This window comes from Mustelus asterias, chromosome 4 (genome assembly GCF_964213995.1).
Source record: "Mustelus asterias chromosome 4, sMusAst1.hap1.1, whole genome shotgun sequence".
Taxonomy (NCBI): domain Eukaryota; kingdom Metazoa; phylum Chordata; class Chondrichthyes; order Carcharhiniformes; family Triakidae; genus Mustelus; species Mustelus asterias.
This window is the reverse complement of record NC_135804.1, coordinates 97,134,087-97,151,833: the sequence shown is the minus strand read 5'-3', so window position 1 is coordinate 97,151,833 and position 17,747 is coordinate 97,134,087. Positions and strand designations below refer to the sequence as shown.

At 45.0% G+C, this 17,747-nt stretch overlaps 1 protein-coding gene and 1 non-coding gene across 3 annotated transcripts in view; one reads left to right on the top strand and one right to left on the bottom strand.

Annotated features, from left to right (window-relative positions):
• The window catches only part of efnb1 (ephrin-B1), a 185,197-nt gene that overhangs the window by 94,676 nt on the left and 72,774 nt on the right, over window positions 1–17,747 (bottom strand). The gene's annotated exons all lie outside the window — the stretch shown is intronic.
• Window positions 653–814, top strand: LOC144493256 (U1 spliceosomal RNA). Its single transcript, XR_013497708.1, has one exon. It is a non-coding gene; the product is annotated as a U1 spliceosomal RNA (small nuclear RNA).

Genomic DNA, 17,747 nt, shown 5'->3' with positions numbered 1-17,747 from the left:
TAAGTTTCCTATGCCATTCCAGTGTGATAACTATATGGAAAATGGAAAGGAGATTTGCTTCCTGGAGTTCTGCCACCCTGTTAGCATAAGGCATGGATAAACTTCCCACAGCTTGCCTAGCCAGGACCATCATATCATTATGACTGTGTAAAGTCAAATGGGAAGAATCCAGCTCCCAGTGACAAGTCTAATCTTCCAAGTCCCATTGATTAGCAAGGCCAAAGGGCCAATCAACTCCTAGCACTATGAATTTGCCAAGCTTACACGGGATTGGGTCTGTTCTTACGCTGTGTTCATTAGGATAAATTTGATACAGATATTTAAATTTTGACTGAATGAAAACAGAGTAAAAATAAGCACACTATTTCTATTTATTGAGTAGGTCTAAAATGACTGGATATAGATAAGATTTAAATGAACTGTAAGTCAGTAAAATGCAACATCAAAGTCGAAGATTGAAGTAGAGACCATGTCAACATTTGAAATTATATATGATAATTGGTGCAAGTATAAGGATTTGCATTTATATGCAGCCTTTCACAACCATCGGACTTCCCAAAGGTTTTACAGCCAATGAAGTGTGTTTAAAGTGTAGTCCCTGTTGTAAAGTAGGAAACATAGCAGCAGATTTTCATGCAGCAAGCTCCCACAAACAGCAACCTGGCAGGGGAGAGTCAATGATCAGGCAGGTTGATCTCCCAGGATGAGGCTATCCCATTGCACTCTGAGTGTGCTGACGCCTGCAATGTCCCCAAATGCGGGATACTCGACTGCAGAATTTGTGGTAGTGGGGGACTGCGTTCGTGCTCTCGGGGCGACACAGCACAGTGGTTAGCACTGCTGCCTCACAGCGCCAGGGACTCGGGTTCGACTCCCGGCTTGGGTCACTGTCTGTGTGGAGTTTGCACATTCTCCCCATGTCTGTGTGGGTTTCCTCCAGGTGCTCTGGTTTCCTCCCACGTCTGAAAGAGATACTGATTAGGTGCAATGACCCGAACCGGCACTGGAGTGTAGCGACTAGGGAAATTTCACAGTAACTTCATTGCAGTGTCAATGTAAGCCTTATTTGTGCCTAATAAATAAATAAAATGTGATAATGACCAGATAATCTAATTTTTTTGTGATGTTGATTGATGGATAAATAATGGCTAAGACACCAGAAATAACTCTCATGTTCTTCTTTGAAATGGTACTGTCAGATCTTTTGCATCTGGGCCTCAGTTTAACATCTCACCCGAAAGACAATGACCAGAACCTTATCACCACTCACGCCAGCAGGATTTTCCCATCCCACTGCAGTGAACGGAGATTTGGTTGGCCGTCAAGTTCTCCGACCTCGCTGCAGTGGGAGTGTGGCATGAACAGCAGGTAAGATTGCGTCCCATACTGTTGACATTGCAGCACTCCTTTCATACTGCACCAGAATATTAGCCTTGATTCCATGTGCCTCTTCTCTTCCCATGTTCCTTTCACCTTCAGCCATGGCTCAGTGATAAGATTCTCACCTCTGAGTCAGGAATTTGTGCCATCAAGCCCCAATTCAGAAGATTCTAGCAACAATCAGGGCTAATTTCCTCAGTGCAACTCAGAAGTGCCAGCTTTCAAATGGGAGATTAAACTGAGCTCTGTTTGCCCTCTCAGGTCTCATGATCGAGGAGCTGGGAGTTACCTGGTCATTATCACATTACATTTACATAATGCTGTTGTGTGCAAAATCGCTACCACTTTTCCTCCAACAGTGACTACATTCAAAAGTACTTCATAGGCTAGAACGCAATTTTGAATGTCCTAAGCCCTGAAAGGTGCAGTATAAAGGTGCAGTGGTTAGCACTGCTGCTTCACAGCACCAGGGAACCGGGTTCAATTCCGGCCTTGGTGTGACTGTCTGTGTGGAGTTTGCACATTCTCCCCGTGTCTGCGTGGGTTTCCTCCAGGTGCTCCAGTTTCCTCCCACAATCCAAAGATGTGCAGGTTAAGTTGATGGGCCATGGTAAATTTCCCTTTAGTGCTAGGGGATTGGCAGGGTAAATACATGGTGTTGCGGGGATAGGGCCTGGGTGGGATTGTTGTTGGTGCAGATGTTTTGGGCTGAATGGCCTCATTCAGCACTGTAGGGATTCTATTAAAAAAGTGCAGGTCTCTTTTTTTCTTTAATTCTGTTTTTGATGTAATTATCAATATCCTGAGATCAACAACTTGTCCCTCCCCACTGTCTGAAGATATTGTTCCAGCAATTATCAACCTCTCCCATGCAACACAGTGAGTCACAAAATTCACCATAATGTCACTCAAGTAAGCTGCAGCAAAGGCATCAAAGGATTTGAAGGCTGTGATGGAGGATATTAACTCAAAGACAGGGATCTTAACTGCACTTGTGATAAAATAATTATGGATTGTCACGGACATCTTAGGAGACAAAGTCAAGGATTCAGAGTCAGTTATTTTCTGAATACACGCTGGCACAGAGAACCTTGGTGATTGCCAGCAAAATATCAGAAAATTGCAAGCACACAGCCAATGATTTCCTGGTTTGCAATGGTGGCAAAAAAGGTTTCGCCACTTCCATCATCTGCTCAAAAAATAGTCTTCGGAGCGTTCTTGTGGCAGGCAGAGGTCATAGTTTTAAGGTCAACTTCTATGTGGAATATTTAAAGGAGGCATGGGAACTTTGATTTTTTTTTTAAATGCCTATATATTATCAAATACTCATTCATCTTATTCATAAATATTTGATTGTGGATTCTTGTAAACCTTTACACTTTGACTGCCCATTCTCCAGCCCTGAAAGAGCACAGTGTTTAAAAGAACCGGTATGAGGCAGGGGGGGAGGGTAAATGCTAAAATAAAAATAATACCACAAAGCATCCAAACGCAAAAAAAAAGTTAATCAGAGCTTGAAGCAAAAGCACGTGACTTGGCATTGCTTTCTTGGGCCTAGCAGGCCTCCCTGTACAGAGGTACAATAGAGCGGTAGGAAACTCTGCCAGGCCTGGCAACTAGCTCAGCAAACCAGTCTTCAGCTGTCAACATTCAGATTGCTTTCAATGGGCCTCATGCTGTCAGAGTAGCAGGGCCAGCTCAAAGCCCATTTTGTGAGGTGAGTGGAGCCTCTGAAAACCTACACAGCTCAACTTGCACAAAGCCTCATGAGAGATTGTATTATAGGATTCCTCCCCACCTCCCCCACCCTTTTAAACCTTTTCCCCCTTTTCCATTCTTCGTTGACTGAAGTATATTCTTTCATTGGTTTATTTAAATTTACATTACTTAACATTCCTAACCGGTATAGCATAAATGCATTGTTTTTTCTGTCCACTCTGTGGTATTCAGGGCCCATACATGATATTCTCTCTACTCCTAGCAACCTTATTCTTAAACACTCTCGCTCCTCAATGCCTGTGCATACAGGAAAATGTGCTGAACAAAACTCAACATTTAAGATATCCACTCAATGCAAGGCAGCAATGGCCAAAACCAATATATAGCTGAGAGCGATCATAGAGGTTTATAGGTAGTTAATTACATAGTTAAAGTAGATCCAGGAAATTGCATTAAGTTGTAGGAGTAGAACAAAGGGGGAACTCAAGTTCAGACTAGTAAAAGGTAAATGTACGACTGATATCATTGAATGTTCTTCTTGCAAAGAATGATAAATAGGCAGAATCCACAAATTTGGTTGTGTATTTCAGAGCAAGATGAACACATTCTGAACTGCAGGCCACCACTATTAAACTAAGTTATTTACACCTCTCCTACAGAGAGGGGAGCAAAGATGGCTCTACGCCACACTCTTCCCCCTGCCCCCATTTTAAAAAAATCATTAAAATATAAAATAGTACATGCAATAATTTCCCAAAACACAACGGGCAGGATTTTCCAGCCTCGCTTGCCCCGAAACCGGAAAATCCCATTCGAGGTCGAAGGATCTTTCAATGGTCCTCCCCTCGCCCACTCCGATTCCTGTGGCAGGCGGGACAATAAGATTCACCCCAATATAACTAAATCATTATTAACAATACCCTAAATTTAGCAGATTGTGTTGCATATTTGTTGCTCCCATAATCACAACCAAAACATCCATGACTTTATATTACCAGAGTGATTCACATGTTTAAAAATTGTTTTTCCTTAATTCTAGTTTGTGTTGAACAAAAATATCACCATTTGATGAGAAGTAATGAAAAAAACAACTTCTGTTCTTCCTCCCTACATTCGCGTCACACGAATGCCAGGCTTTGACCATCTCCAACAAGAACCTAACCATCTCCCATTGACATTCAATGGCATTTCCATCATTGAATTCCTCACCATCAATATCCTGAAGGTTACCACTGACCAGATACTGAAGTGGATACTGAAGCCATATAGTTACTGTGGCTACAACAGCAGGTCAGAGGCTGGAATTCTGCAGCGAGTAACTCACCTTCCTGCCTTTCCAAGGCGTGTCCACTATCTACAAGGCACATGTCAGGGGTTTGACGGAATACTCTCCTGAATGAGTGGAGCTCCAACAATACTCAACAAGCTCAACACCACCCAGGACAAAGCAGCCCACTTGGTTGGCATCCCATCCACCACCTTAAACTTTCACTGCCTCTACCACAGACACACGGTGATAGCATCAATTATACAAGGTGCAATACAGCAACTCACCAAGGTTCCTTTGACAGTATTTTCCAAACCTGTACGATCTAGAAGGACAAGGGCAACAGATGCATGGGAACAGCACCACATACAATTCCCCCTCCAAGCCACACACTATCCTGATTTGAAAGAATATGACTGTTCCTTCACTATCATTGTGTCAAAGTCCTGGAACTGCCTTTGTAACAGCACTATGGGTGTAACTACACCATATGGACTGTTGCGATTCAAAAAGACAGCTCACCACTACCTTCTCAAGGGCAATCACTAATGGGCAATAATTGCTGGCCTAGCCAGCAATGCCCACATTCCATGACTAAATTTTTTAAAACAGTCTATTAAGGTATCAGGCTTATTTCTCTTTCTCTGTGGATATCATTCTCCATTTTCATTAGTTTGACTTGGATCTCTACATATCTCTGATGGTGTCAATCTTGAATTTTGGCTTTGACCACCAACTCCATGTAATGGTTAGGATTGTGACAGCCATTGATTCATCTTAATCAAAGACCATGGCCACAATTCGCTGGAATTGGGACCAAGTGCCTACGCCAGCAGGAAACCTGGACGGTTACCCGCACTGGCATTAGCAGTGTCTATCAGCTGGGATTTTCCCAGATAATAGATGCTAATTTATTCATATCGGGCAACCCACCAGCCAGCTCCCGTGTTTCTGAGACTGGGCTTCCATTTTTAAATAGCGATCAGATCTCCATGTTCGAGACAGGCTCCCCCTCCCCCCAAAAAATGAAATGGTGTCCCTCCCCCCCCACTGACCAGAGGAGCACCACCAACCCCTCACCAGAGAGAGGCATCCCCTACCCACTTCCCACAAATACTGGGAGAGCCCTCCCATACTACTCAGGCATGAGGGTGACCTAACCCGACCCCCCTCTCACCCAGCTCCCCTCCCCCAATCAGACACTCCACTTAGCCTCCCTTCACGGTTGACTGTACTTTAAGTACCCCATTGATCCTGACGGTCAACCCCTCATCCCCAACCCAAGTCCACCCAACCCCCAGGAGCCATAAGGGACCTTTCCTCTGCAGCCTGGCGGCAGCAGAGAGGAAAATGATCACTGGACCTACCTCCTGGAGTCCCCTGGATCAGTGCCAGGGCGCAGTGCACTGATGACACCGCCTAGGTGCTTAGCCTGAAGGAAGGCTGAATGGGTGTCTGAGGGGGGAGTGAGCTTGTGTGGTGTGGGGAGGAGAATGCCTCTCATTGCTGAGGGGTTGGTGGTGCTTCCTCGACCCTCGGTGTTCAGCATGTTTGTGAGGACCTGTACCAAAGGCCGCCTGGTGCAAATCCCACTGGGGAGGTGGGTGAATAGGGAGAGCTTTTTGGCTTGGGCTGCAAGATTGTTAGCTATATTTAAATGTGTGTATTTTAATAAGCTTCCCACCCACTCTGGCCAGGAACCCGATTGGCGCCGGCAGTGCAGCCTGCGAGGGTCGTAGCAGGTTTGGCGACTAGTGCAACCAGCCAACTTCTGATTCTCTGGCCATCGCGATTCATGATCAGAGCTAGCTGGCCTGGAGATTTTGCATTACACCTGGATTCTGGAATGCTGTACATTCCTCCTTCAAGCAAATGATCAACTGATCAACATGACATTAATGGAGCTACATCTCCAATCCTCACTAGATATGTGAATGCATCTCGTCTTGGGGCAAAAACTCCAAGTACATCCTTCTTATCAGCCTGCTGAATTTTCACCATGACCTTTCGACCAACACTGAACTCTTCAAGTTTCATGTCATGTTTATCATGATTTACCTTTACTTTGTCTTGCTTTTCTATTGACCTCAGGCTTAATCAAATTAAACCTTGCTCCAGTAGTGTGTTTAAACTAACTCATAAAGTGAGCAACCTGCTATTGACTGTGGGGCTATCCTGTTAAGAGAACAGAAAATTGTCTGGCCTGTGTTGAAGAGAAAAATAGAAATAATCGTCGCCTAGCCAATGTTTCTGCAAAGACCTCTCCACAATCTGTAACTTATTCCTGCAGCACCATTCAATGCTGTATGATATGGTGGCATTAGAGCGTGTTTGACTCCATTCTTACTCAGAGATATTTCAAACTCTTGTGACGTAAACTGACACCAACTTCTCTGGCAAACCATAAATTGCAAACCAACTTCTCAAAACCTCAATAGTTTTGGCACTTGTGGTATTGGGAACAGATTCAACATTTATCCACTTGCCATTGACCAAAACAAAGTGCTCTGTCTCTTCCACTTCAAAGAAACCAGCATGTACTCGTTCCCATGGTTTTCTTGTGTTTGACCAAGGAATGAAAGAAACCTTGATTGAATCATTTCTCATTCTCAGACACACATCAACTTTTCACTAACTCTTCAAATCTCGGTCTCCCTTTGGGTACAAAAATTTGCTTCTAGCTACTGATTTCATACAGACTATCCCTGTGTGTTCTTGATCAAGAGCCTCAACAATTTCTCTCTAAACCTTAATAAAATAATGATTCCTAATAATGGCCCCGTAGGAGACAGCCTTATTCAACACTCAGTTCATTCCCACGTGTGGAATACTCCTGCAATTCTCATGACCACACTCTTTAGGCCACCCATTCATGACATGATTTACTGTTACTGAGGGCCACTGGCTTGTAGTTTCTTCTCTACTTTCTCGGGCAGACACTGGCATGTCATTCGTGTCTGTGAAGTAATTCACAGGTAACTCGGTGGCTACAAGTGAATCAGTCTTCATGGGAAATTTTGAAAGAATGCCTGAATTTGCTAAACTACAATATTTAATGTCATACTTACAGGCCATCAAAATTAACAGCCATCTCTGAAGCCCTGCTGCCACTATTGATGGTACTCCCTCTTTGAGCTAAATATGATCATAAAGGCTTGTTGGTCAGCTAACAAAGAGAACATCCTACCCAACAACTAACCATTTATGATTGCTAATGCTAATTTCGCAACTTCTGAGTAATTCTGCTCTGATTTTGTTAAAGGACAAGAAGCCCATGCTACACTCTTCTCCACAGAATCTTCCATTATGTACGATAACACCACCCCTTACCCCTTTGCTGAGGCATTGCATGCTAAAACCATAGTAGGTCATAATGGGTAAAAACAGCATCATTTACTTCACTACTTTGGACACGGCTGAGGTCCCTGAGGATTGGAGGATAGCGAATGTGGTCCCGTTGTTTAAGAAGGGTAGCAGGGATAACCCAGGAAATTATAGGCCGGTGAGCTTCACGTCCGTGGTAGGGAAGTTGTTGGAGAGGATTCTTAGAGACAGGATGTATGTGCATTTAGAACGGAACAATCTCATTAGTGACAGACAGCATGGTTTTGTAAGAGGGAGGTCGTGCCTTACAAATTTGGTGGAGTTTTTTGAGGAAGTGACAAAAACGGTTGATGAAGGAAGGGCCGTGGATGTCGTCTATATGGATTTCAGTAAGGCATTTGACAAAGTCCCACATGGCAGGTTGGTTAAGAAGGTTAAGGCTCATGGGATACAAGGAGAAGTGGCTAGATGGGTGGAGAACTGGCTTGGCCATAGGAGACAGAAGCTAGTGGTCGAAGGGTCTTTTTCCGGCTGGAGGTCTGTGACCACTGGTGTTCCGCAGGGCTCTGTACTGGGACCTCTGCTATTTGTGATATATATAAATGATTTGGAAGAAGGTGTAACTGGTGTAATCAGCAAGTTTGCGGATGACACGAAGATGGCTGGACTTGCGGATAGCGAAGAGCATTGTCGGGCAATACAGCAGGATACAGATAGGCTGGAAAATTGGGCAGAGAAATGGCAGATGGAGTTTAATCCAGATAAATGTGAAGTGATGCATTTTGGAAGAAATAATGTTGGGAGGAGTTATACAATAAATGGCAGAGTCATCAGGAGTATAGAAACACAGAGGGACCTAGGTGTGCAAGTCCACAAATCCTTGAAGGTGGCAACACAGGTGGAGAAGGTGGTGAAGAAAGCATATGGTATGCTTGCCTTTATAGGACGGGGTATAGAGTATAAAAGCTGGAGTCTGATGATGCAGCTGTATAGAACGCTGGTTAGGCCACATTTGGAGTACTGTGTCCAGTTCTGGTCGCCGCACTACCAGAAGGACGTGGAGGCGTTAGAGAGAGTGCAGAGAAGGTTTACCAGGATGTTGCCTGGTATGGAGGGTCTTAGCTATGAGGAGAGATTGGGTAAACTGGGGTTGTTCTCCCTGGAAAGACGGAGAATGAGGGGAGATCTAATAGAGGTGTACAGGATTATGAAGGGGATAGATAGGGTGAACGGTGGGAAGCTTTTTCCCAGATCAGAAGTGACGTTCACGAGGGGTCACGGGCTCAAGGTGAGAGGGGCGAAGTATAACTCAGATATTAGAGGGATGTTTTTTACACAGAGGGTGGTGGGGGCCTGGAATGCGCTGCCAAGTAGGGTGGTGGAGGCAGGCACGCTGACATCGTTTAAGACTTACCTGGATAGTCACATGAGCAGCCTGGGAATGGAGGGATACAAACGATTGGTCTAGTTGGACCAAGGAGCGGCACAGGCTTGGAGGGCCGAAGGGCCTGTTTCCTGTGCTGTACTGTTCTTTGTTCTTTGTTCATATGCTTCCTAACACAGTCCTCACACCCCTCCCAATCCACTCCATCTTTCAGCAGTTGATACAGTAGAGTGAATGTATTAGGATGAATTTGGAATAGACAGCAACGTCTATGAATATTCTGAGTTCTTCTTTGTTCTTTGATTTCTTTGTTTCAAATTCTCCTCACCCTTGTGCAATGGATGGACACTCTCACCAGCTACTTAGTGACCCAGGTATATTGCACTTAACAGCACCAGGCAACACTTGTGCTTTTTAGCTTTGATACCATGGGTGGAATTTTATGGCCTAGCTCGTCCCAAAACTGTAAAATCCCATCAATAGACCTTCCCATGCTCCGCCCCTCGCCGGCTCCAATCCCGGTGGTGGGCAGGGCGGTAAAATTCCAGCCCATAAGTCGATTTAGGACTTTGTTCAACATTACAATGTGCTCTTTCTCTGCCTTACAGTTTAGAATTTAATGTAAGAATCAGTCTACTCTTTTAATCCCAATGAAGCCATTCAGAGATGAGGAAAAACTTCTTCACTCAGAAAGTTGTGAACGTGTGGAATTCTCTACCACAGAAAGCTGTTGGGGCCATTTTGTTAAATATGTTCAAAAGGGAGCTGGCTAAAAGGATCAAGGGTCATGGAGAGGAAACGGGAGTGGGGTACTGGAAGTGCATGATCAGCTATGATCATATTGAATGGTGGTGCAGGCTCAAAGGCCGAGTGCCCTATCCTGCACCTATTTTCTATGTTTCTAATACTTGATCCTTGACACTCTGAAACACTATGGTAATCGTCGACACTCCAACTGGTACAACCCTTTGCGTGCATAAATGGTGAGCAGCATTTTGCTCCTGCCAGCCAATTATAATTGCAGAAACGCATTTGGCAAATCTAAATTGCTAAACATCTTTCCACTAGTTAAATTAGAAAACCAATCTTCACTGGTAGATAGTGGGTAAGTATCATTCTTGCTCACCTTAGTTCCCATTTGCTCATAATCTCCACAAATCTGAATGGACCCATCTGATCTTTGAACTATTGTTATAAATGTGGCCCATTCACTGTCCTTCACCTTCTTAATTGCCCCTGTTTTTTAAGCTATCCAACTCTTACTTCTTCTAATTGTGCATAAGGTCGTGGTCTAGCTGTCCAAAAATATCAGCTATGCATTTTCCTTTATCTTGACTTCAGCTTTGTGATACTTAATTTTATCATTTGGTCCTCTTTGTACAAAGTCCACTTTGTGCTCTCTGAGCACTTTCTCAACATCACTCCTACTAATCAACCCAGTCTAACTGTATCTTGTGAAGCCAATTCATTTCCATCAGGGAGATTTTATTCTTTCCTATTACCTATGGTAAGTAATAGGATGCATCATTATATTTCACCCTAACACTAAAGAACTGTGATTGGAATAACTAGTCAGTTTCACACCACTTTCACTTAGGGAATGAAACTTAGGGATTTCCTTCCTCAACAATGAAAGTGAGTTGTGAGTCTCTGACTTCCATTTCTAGTATGGATACTGGAATTATATCTTCAGCCCTATTACTCTAATTTTCCATGTGCTATTTTCCTTGTTCTCTGACTGAGGACAAATCTTGATCTTCCTGCTCAATAAAATGATCTTCTGTTTCCATATCTGTCACATGCAAATTCGAGGACACCCACCCCCTGAACTAACCTTACATCGACTTTGGTCTACAACATAGCTACAACTTGGGACTACTCCTGCATGTCTTCTGGGTATGACTGACTTCCCCACATGCATTGCAATTTGACTGGAAATAAGGGTATTAACTATGGCGATGGTAACATCTACATTTCCAATGGGCTGGCATGGCCTGGATCTTACTGATATCTCATGGACCTCCATTGTGGGCTCGGGAAAAGAACACTCTTGTATTTTGCAACTCTTTCTTTCTTTCTGCCATTTCCATGGATGTGATCGCATCGCATACCTCCTCCTACATCGGCCTATTGCTTTTGCTTAAAAGCTGGGCCTGGAGTTTATTGTTCTTCAGGCCTCCAACAAACTTGACTTTAAGGTTTATTTCGAAGTTCACCCCACACTCACAATTACAAGACAGTTTCTTTCATTCCAGAATGTAATCTGCGACAGTTTCACTTGGCAATGGCTTCCTTTGACAGAATATAACTCTTGGTGCAATTTCATTCTTAATTGTGCCATAATATGAATCCAGAATTTCATTCACATCAGCATATTCCGTGGGCAACACCAGTTAAGTTTAAGTTTATTTTATCAGTCAGAAGTAGGGCTTACATTAACACTGCAATGAAGTTTCTGTGAAATTCCCCTAGTTGCCATACTCCGGAGCCTGTTTGGGTCAATACACCTAACCAGCACATCTTTCAGACTGTGGGAGGAAACCGGAGCACCTGGAGGAAACTCACACAAACACAGGTAGAACATGCAAACTCCACACGGACAGTGACCCAAGCCGGGAATCGAACTCAGGTCCCTGGGGCTGTGAGGCAGCGGTGCCACCGTACCGCCCCAGTTTGACTTCACCTCAAAAGCATCTGGTCCTGGCATGGTGAAGAAAGCATTTACTTTTAATTTATTCACTTTCAGTCAAATATGCAACCTTGATTTGTCAATACACCAGTTTCTTTATTCAGGTTGAATTCTCCAATTGTCCCTAAATACGCTTTCAGTGCCAATTTTCAATTATACATCATACTAACATACTATGTACCTGAATACAACGTGCACTCATGGAGCAATCTTCAAATTACACTTAATTGCCCTTAGGGATGAGCGGTAAATGCTGGCCCAGCCAGCGATGACCACATCCCATGAATGAATAAAAAAAACTATGGGTACTAACCACCCCGACAACCTCCTCGTAGGCTAGCATGGTCAGCTGGGAGAACTTCCTGCTTCCATTCCCTGGAAAGAGGACCTTCCACTTTGCCTGGACAACATGGAGGAGAGTCTCCAGTGAGGTTTCTTGGAATGATTAGGCTGAAGGTTGTTTGCGGTTCAGAGACATCCTGGACGATTTATCCAGTGCACCTGGCCTTCAGTGAATGGGTGTCTAGCCAGATGCCATGGCGCCAGGACCTTCAACCGATGAGGTAACGATGGGCGGTTTCCTTCCTGCCGCGCCACACGATTTGCCAAGCTCCTTGTGGATACATAATGAACCATGCATGTTCAACTTTCGCGTGGCCAGCAGGAATCACTCCGACGACTTCCCCGCATTTCAGAACGGAAGTCTTCAAGACCATGGCCTGAATTTTCTGTCAGTTCACGCCCCGCTGCAAGCGAGTACAGAGAATGTGGAACTCAGCAAAATCTCCATTCACTGCAGCAGGACCAGAGAATCCTGCTGGTTTGAACAGCCAGAGTATACTGGCCCATTAAACCAAGCCCAAGAATCACCAAATGAAAGTGAAACCTAAATTCCAACTGCTCAACATATTATGGGCAACACGTTGGCACAGTGGTTAGCACTGCTGCCTCACAGCGCCAGGGACCCGGGTTCAATTGCTGCCTCGGGTGACTGTCTGTGCAGAGTGTGCACATTCTTCCTATATCTGCGTGGGTTTCACCTGGTGCTCCGGTTTCCTCCCACAAAGATGTGCGGGTTAGGTTGATTGGCCATGCTAAATTGACCCTAGTGTTAGGGGGATTAGCAGGGTAAATATGTGGGGTTACGGGAATAGGGCCTGGGTGGGATTGTGGTTGGTACAGACTCGATGGGCCGAATGGACTCCTTCTGCACTGTAGAGATTCTATGATTTGGGTCCCAACAGCTCATTCTCAATTCCTTTCCATATTTAGGTAGGAAATCTTCCATTCTGTCTCTAGGATATGGCCCAGGTTGAATAAATACTAGTGAACCTCCGCCCAGCCCACCTCTGTCAATCACCAGGAGATTCTTCCAACAGCAACTGAGGGACGATCATGGGAGGGTTGAAGGAAACTACATTCTTTATTAAAAAAATATCATTCCTTTCAAGTTTTAAATGAAACTAGATTTGATAAATGTAGACTGTAATTGACATTCACAATAAGCACTCGATGCATAATTTGTTAACATGGTTATTCTGTCAGTTGTAACACAAACGAGTCACAACTTAAGATTGTGCATTCATATCCTAAATCTGATAAACAGGGCAGTTTCGCACCAGGCTGCCAGACCTTTGCCATCTTGTGTTTCAGACTAAACTTCCCTCCCCCACTCCCCCCACGCTTCAGTTCAATTTTCCCAAGAGAGAGGCTGACCTGAGGCATTAACACACCACAGCTTTGGTCTTCTGCAATCTTTGATCACATCAGGGGTGGGGGGCAAAAAGACAAAGCATGCGAGGAAAGGAAAGGAGCAGAGAGACATAGATGCAGAGATCCTTCAAATTATTGATTGAAAAATGACAAAACTCCCAGTTACAATTCAGTTGTGTAAAATTTTAATATAAAGTATTGCTCCTTGGGAAAAAAGAATGAAATGATCGATCCTACACTAAATCACTTCAGCAGATTCATCAGGTTACAGGGTTTACAATGTTTGTTTTGAAACAATAAACGCTAATGAGGTGGAGAATTCTCCACTGTGTAATATGGGAGATGTGCAATGAGACTAGTCATTGCGCTGTTAGATTACTCCACCATGTAGTCTGCAGAGCTGAAAATGCTACACAAGGAAAATCAGCAACAAATTTTTTAAAACTGACAGATCCTGTTGAAGGGGTCGCACTCCCAGCTCAGGTCCCCACTGACCTGTAGTGCACCACGTATAAATGATGATATATTCCTGCAATATATTGTGATAAGTACCAACTTACACTCAAAAAATGGTTTTAGGTAATAAAACATCCCCAAGGCCCCTCATGAGGGAATTGCACATCAGGCAAGAATTAGGAGAGTCAGAGGAAATAGCCAAAGGTGTAGTTTAAGAGGCAGCTTTTGAATATAGGAAGAAATACAGTAAAATGGAGGAGTTTATGAAGAGATTTCCAGAGCACAACGCTGTGAGGGTTGAAGGCCCCACCACCAAGAGTGCAAGGGGGACAGTAGACCAGGTTGGAAGACTGGAGGGGTTTGAACTGGGGTTGAGGACCGGAGAAAGGAAACCGTGACACGAAATGATGGGTGTTTTGAAGCCAGGGCCATACTTTGATAAGTCACTTCAACCTCACACACCTGGCCTATCACCTCATCAAGACTATGTAATATTGTCTGAAACAGGGCTGTTAACTATAGGACCTTCTTCTCCTTAGCTAAGAGGGCAGCCAACTGTTCCTGCTGCTTTTATTGTAGTGTTCTGTAGACATTTGATAGATATGCATTGAGACAACATAGTTCCAGAGTGACTCATTACTGAGTTTACGTCTGTATCTCCTCCCCCACAAATACTCTGAGAGTAACTCACCTTCAGTTTTTGCACAGAAGGAATTTGTTTCAAGCCATCTTATTTTACATTGAGACAATTGTTTTACACATTTCCAGTTGCCTGCACAAGACTAAAGTTGCATCATCACCCATGTAAAGGCATGCTTCCCATTTGTTTAAGTACAAGATGCAGTGGTTGTTAGAAATGCCATTGAGCCTCAAAAATACCAGGGTCATGTGCAAAGGAGCCAGTGCTGACAGAAATAACAGTCGAATTCGCGTGAAAACTGGAGAAATTCACGCTGTTTTTTTTTCAGTGGGAGTTCAGAGAAGAATCTCCCACGCTCTGTGCACTGCAGAGGCCACTGGTGTGAATATCATTAAAAATCAGTGTGTAAGGCCTATTCTTACGCTGAGCGAGCCACTGCACTTGCGCCAATCTGTCAGCGCCAAGACTGGCACACGCGCAGTGGCCCCGCACTGCTGGCCTCCCAATTGTTGGCCTGCTAGATCACTGGCCAGCCCCGCGATCCCTGTATTGCCAGCTCTCCGAGCCCCCCACAGCCTGATTGCTGGCCTCTCCGACCATTTCCCCGGGCCCAGCCCCAACCCCCCACTCTCATCCCACCCCAATCTCCAGCCCCCCCCCCTTGATTCTCACCCCCGCAGTCCTGACCACGCCTCCAGCAGGCTGACCCCCCCTCCCCCCCAGTACCCCCTACGCATCCCGATCACTGGCCTCCCTCCTTCCACCACCAATCCTGTCTGCAGAGTGGACCCCCCCCACCGATCACCCCACCGGGCTCTGCCCCATTAAGTCCTGCCCCCTTGGATCTGTCCCATGCCTGATGGACAGTGCCAAACTGCCCCCTGGGCATTGGCACTTTGCCCCTTAGGGCAAATGCCCAAGGGGCACTCCCCCACTGCCCGACCCTCTGGGAGGCCCCGATTGCCCCCCCCCCCCCCCCCCCCGCTTCACTCCAGTGGGGTCGGGCTGTTAGTTCCCCAAAAATGGGAAGCTGCTGTAATCCCCGCTGGGCTGAACCATACTGGTGGGGGGGGCGGATGCTAGCGGGCCCGGAGCCTTCAGTCCCAAGCCCACTAATCTTATTCAAATTATATTAAAATGACCATTTAAATGGCCTTTGTGACTCCCTACCGATTTCTGGCACTGGGAGACCCTAAGGGGGCGCGAACACATGCATGAACCCCACGAATCGCTTGATGTGAGAAACTCCCGGCCCGCTGCGCTGTGAGAATCGTGGCCAACTTTTGCCTCTTCAGACACACACTCTGTTCCCCAAAATGGTGGCTCCTCAGTCCCAAACTTTTCTCTCATTTGCCAAAGAAACAATCCCCACTGTTTTCTGGTGCAATGGTCCTTCTATTCACAGAAAGAGGGACTCAGAAGTGGGAGTTTAGTCTGTTGACCTTTTCACTGTGCCTACAAATAGAAACCTGTGGATAAGACAGCAGTAAGCTCCGGGTGTGCGCTCAATGCCAGCTTGGTGATTTTTACTGAGGAAAATTCTAAAAAGGAGCACTTCAAATTAAATCTTGCCTGGAAGGCAAGGCTTTTCCCATAAAAGGAGTTGCCTTTACTACCAATCCATAGTTCTATAAAATCACTGGGCCCCTCCATAGCACTAATATGAATTAATTATGTTGAAAGGAAAGCTTTGCATGACTTCTAATCTGGCATGTTGTTAAGAAGGTTGAGCTGTTCATGTAACAGCATTAACACTCAGGACAAATATTACAATCTTTGTTGAACAGAACAGAAACAGACAGCAAATATTTATCTTGGGTGCAGAGTGGGAAAGAATGCAGAGAGGAACTGAGCCCTTTCCTTTCTATTGTCACCAATGACAGCCCCTCAAGGAATTTACATCTGCTGGGGGTGCTGTAACTGAGGTGGTGAGGGCAAGCATGTCTCCCGACTCTATGGCAACAGCCTCATAGTGCAGAAACTGTCTCATTATCAAAGTTTGGCAAACAGAAACTGAGACGAGGGCCTAGCTGGTTTCTACACCCCATCCTAGTCGGCAATTACTCCCTTCTTTCTTGATGGTGCCAATTCTGAATCCTGATGGAATTTAGTTCCTTCTGCTCTTCAGTGCCTCACCTAAGAAGCAGTTGTCATGGGATAGTGAACCTCGCTGACTACGTAACTTTGAGTCAACTTAGTCAAGCCCAATACAAACCCCACCCAAAGCAAACTTTCTTCAACACTGCATTGATCAGAAACCAGGCACTGAGGCTAACTGTCGGCACCAGCAGATTCAAAGAATGCATCCTGGGGCTTTGCTTTTCTACATATCTTCAATACCAGGGTAGTTCATGGAATTGAGAGGTTATCATCAGAGAATCCTACAGTGCAGAAGGAGGCCATTCGGCCCATCGGGTCTGCACTAGCCACAATCCCACCCAGGCCCTAACTCCATGTATTTACCCTAGCTAGTCGCCCTGACACTAAGGGGCAATTTAGCATGGCCAATCCACCTAACCCGCATATCTTTGGACTGTGGGAGGAAATCGGAGAACCTGGAAGAAACCCACGCAGAAACAGGGAGAACGTACAGACTCCCTCCACACAGACAGTGACCCAAGCCAGGAATCGAACCCGAGTCCCTGGCGCTGTGAGGCAGCAGTGCCAACCACTGCACCATCATTGTACCTTAGTTGCTCAATGGGGAAGTATTTCTTCATTCAGGGAAGAATCTTTGGAAAATATGTGACTGGGAGGTGTCTAACTCTATTAACTCATTCTGGCACACAAGTGCATGTTGGAAAATACTTTGGTTCAATTTTATATTCTTATTTGTTAACCATGACAGGACGCAGTAGAGACAGATATGAAGTAAGTGGATGAGTGGAAGGAAGAATGGTAAGCAAAAGGATAAAGCCATCATTTACTTATCCAATGTAAATCTTTAGAAAAATGCCTAAAATCAATCCTCTTAATAAAGAGGCTGAATTTTAACAGCCCCGCCCATCCTTTGAACAAGGTATAGGCAATTTAACAGCTGAGCTTCATTTAACCTCCACTGTCCAATTACCCACTCCAGCCAAGTGGTAAGTTAACATGGAGTGTGATGGCAAACGGCAAGTCCCAGAGACAGAACAGTGATAGTAGGTAACTGCCAGGTAGGTTTTTGGGGTCG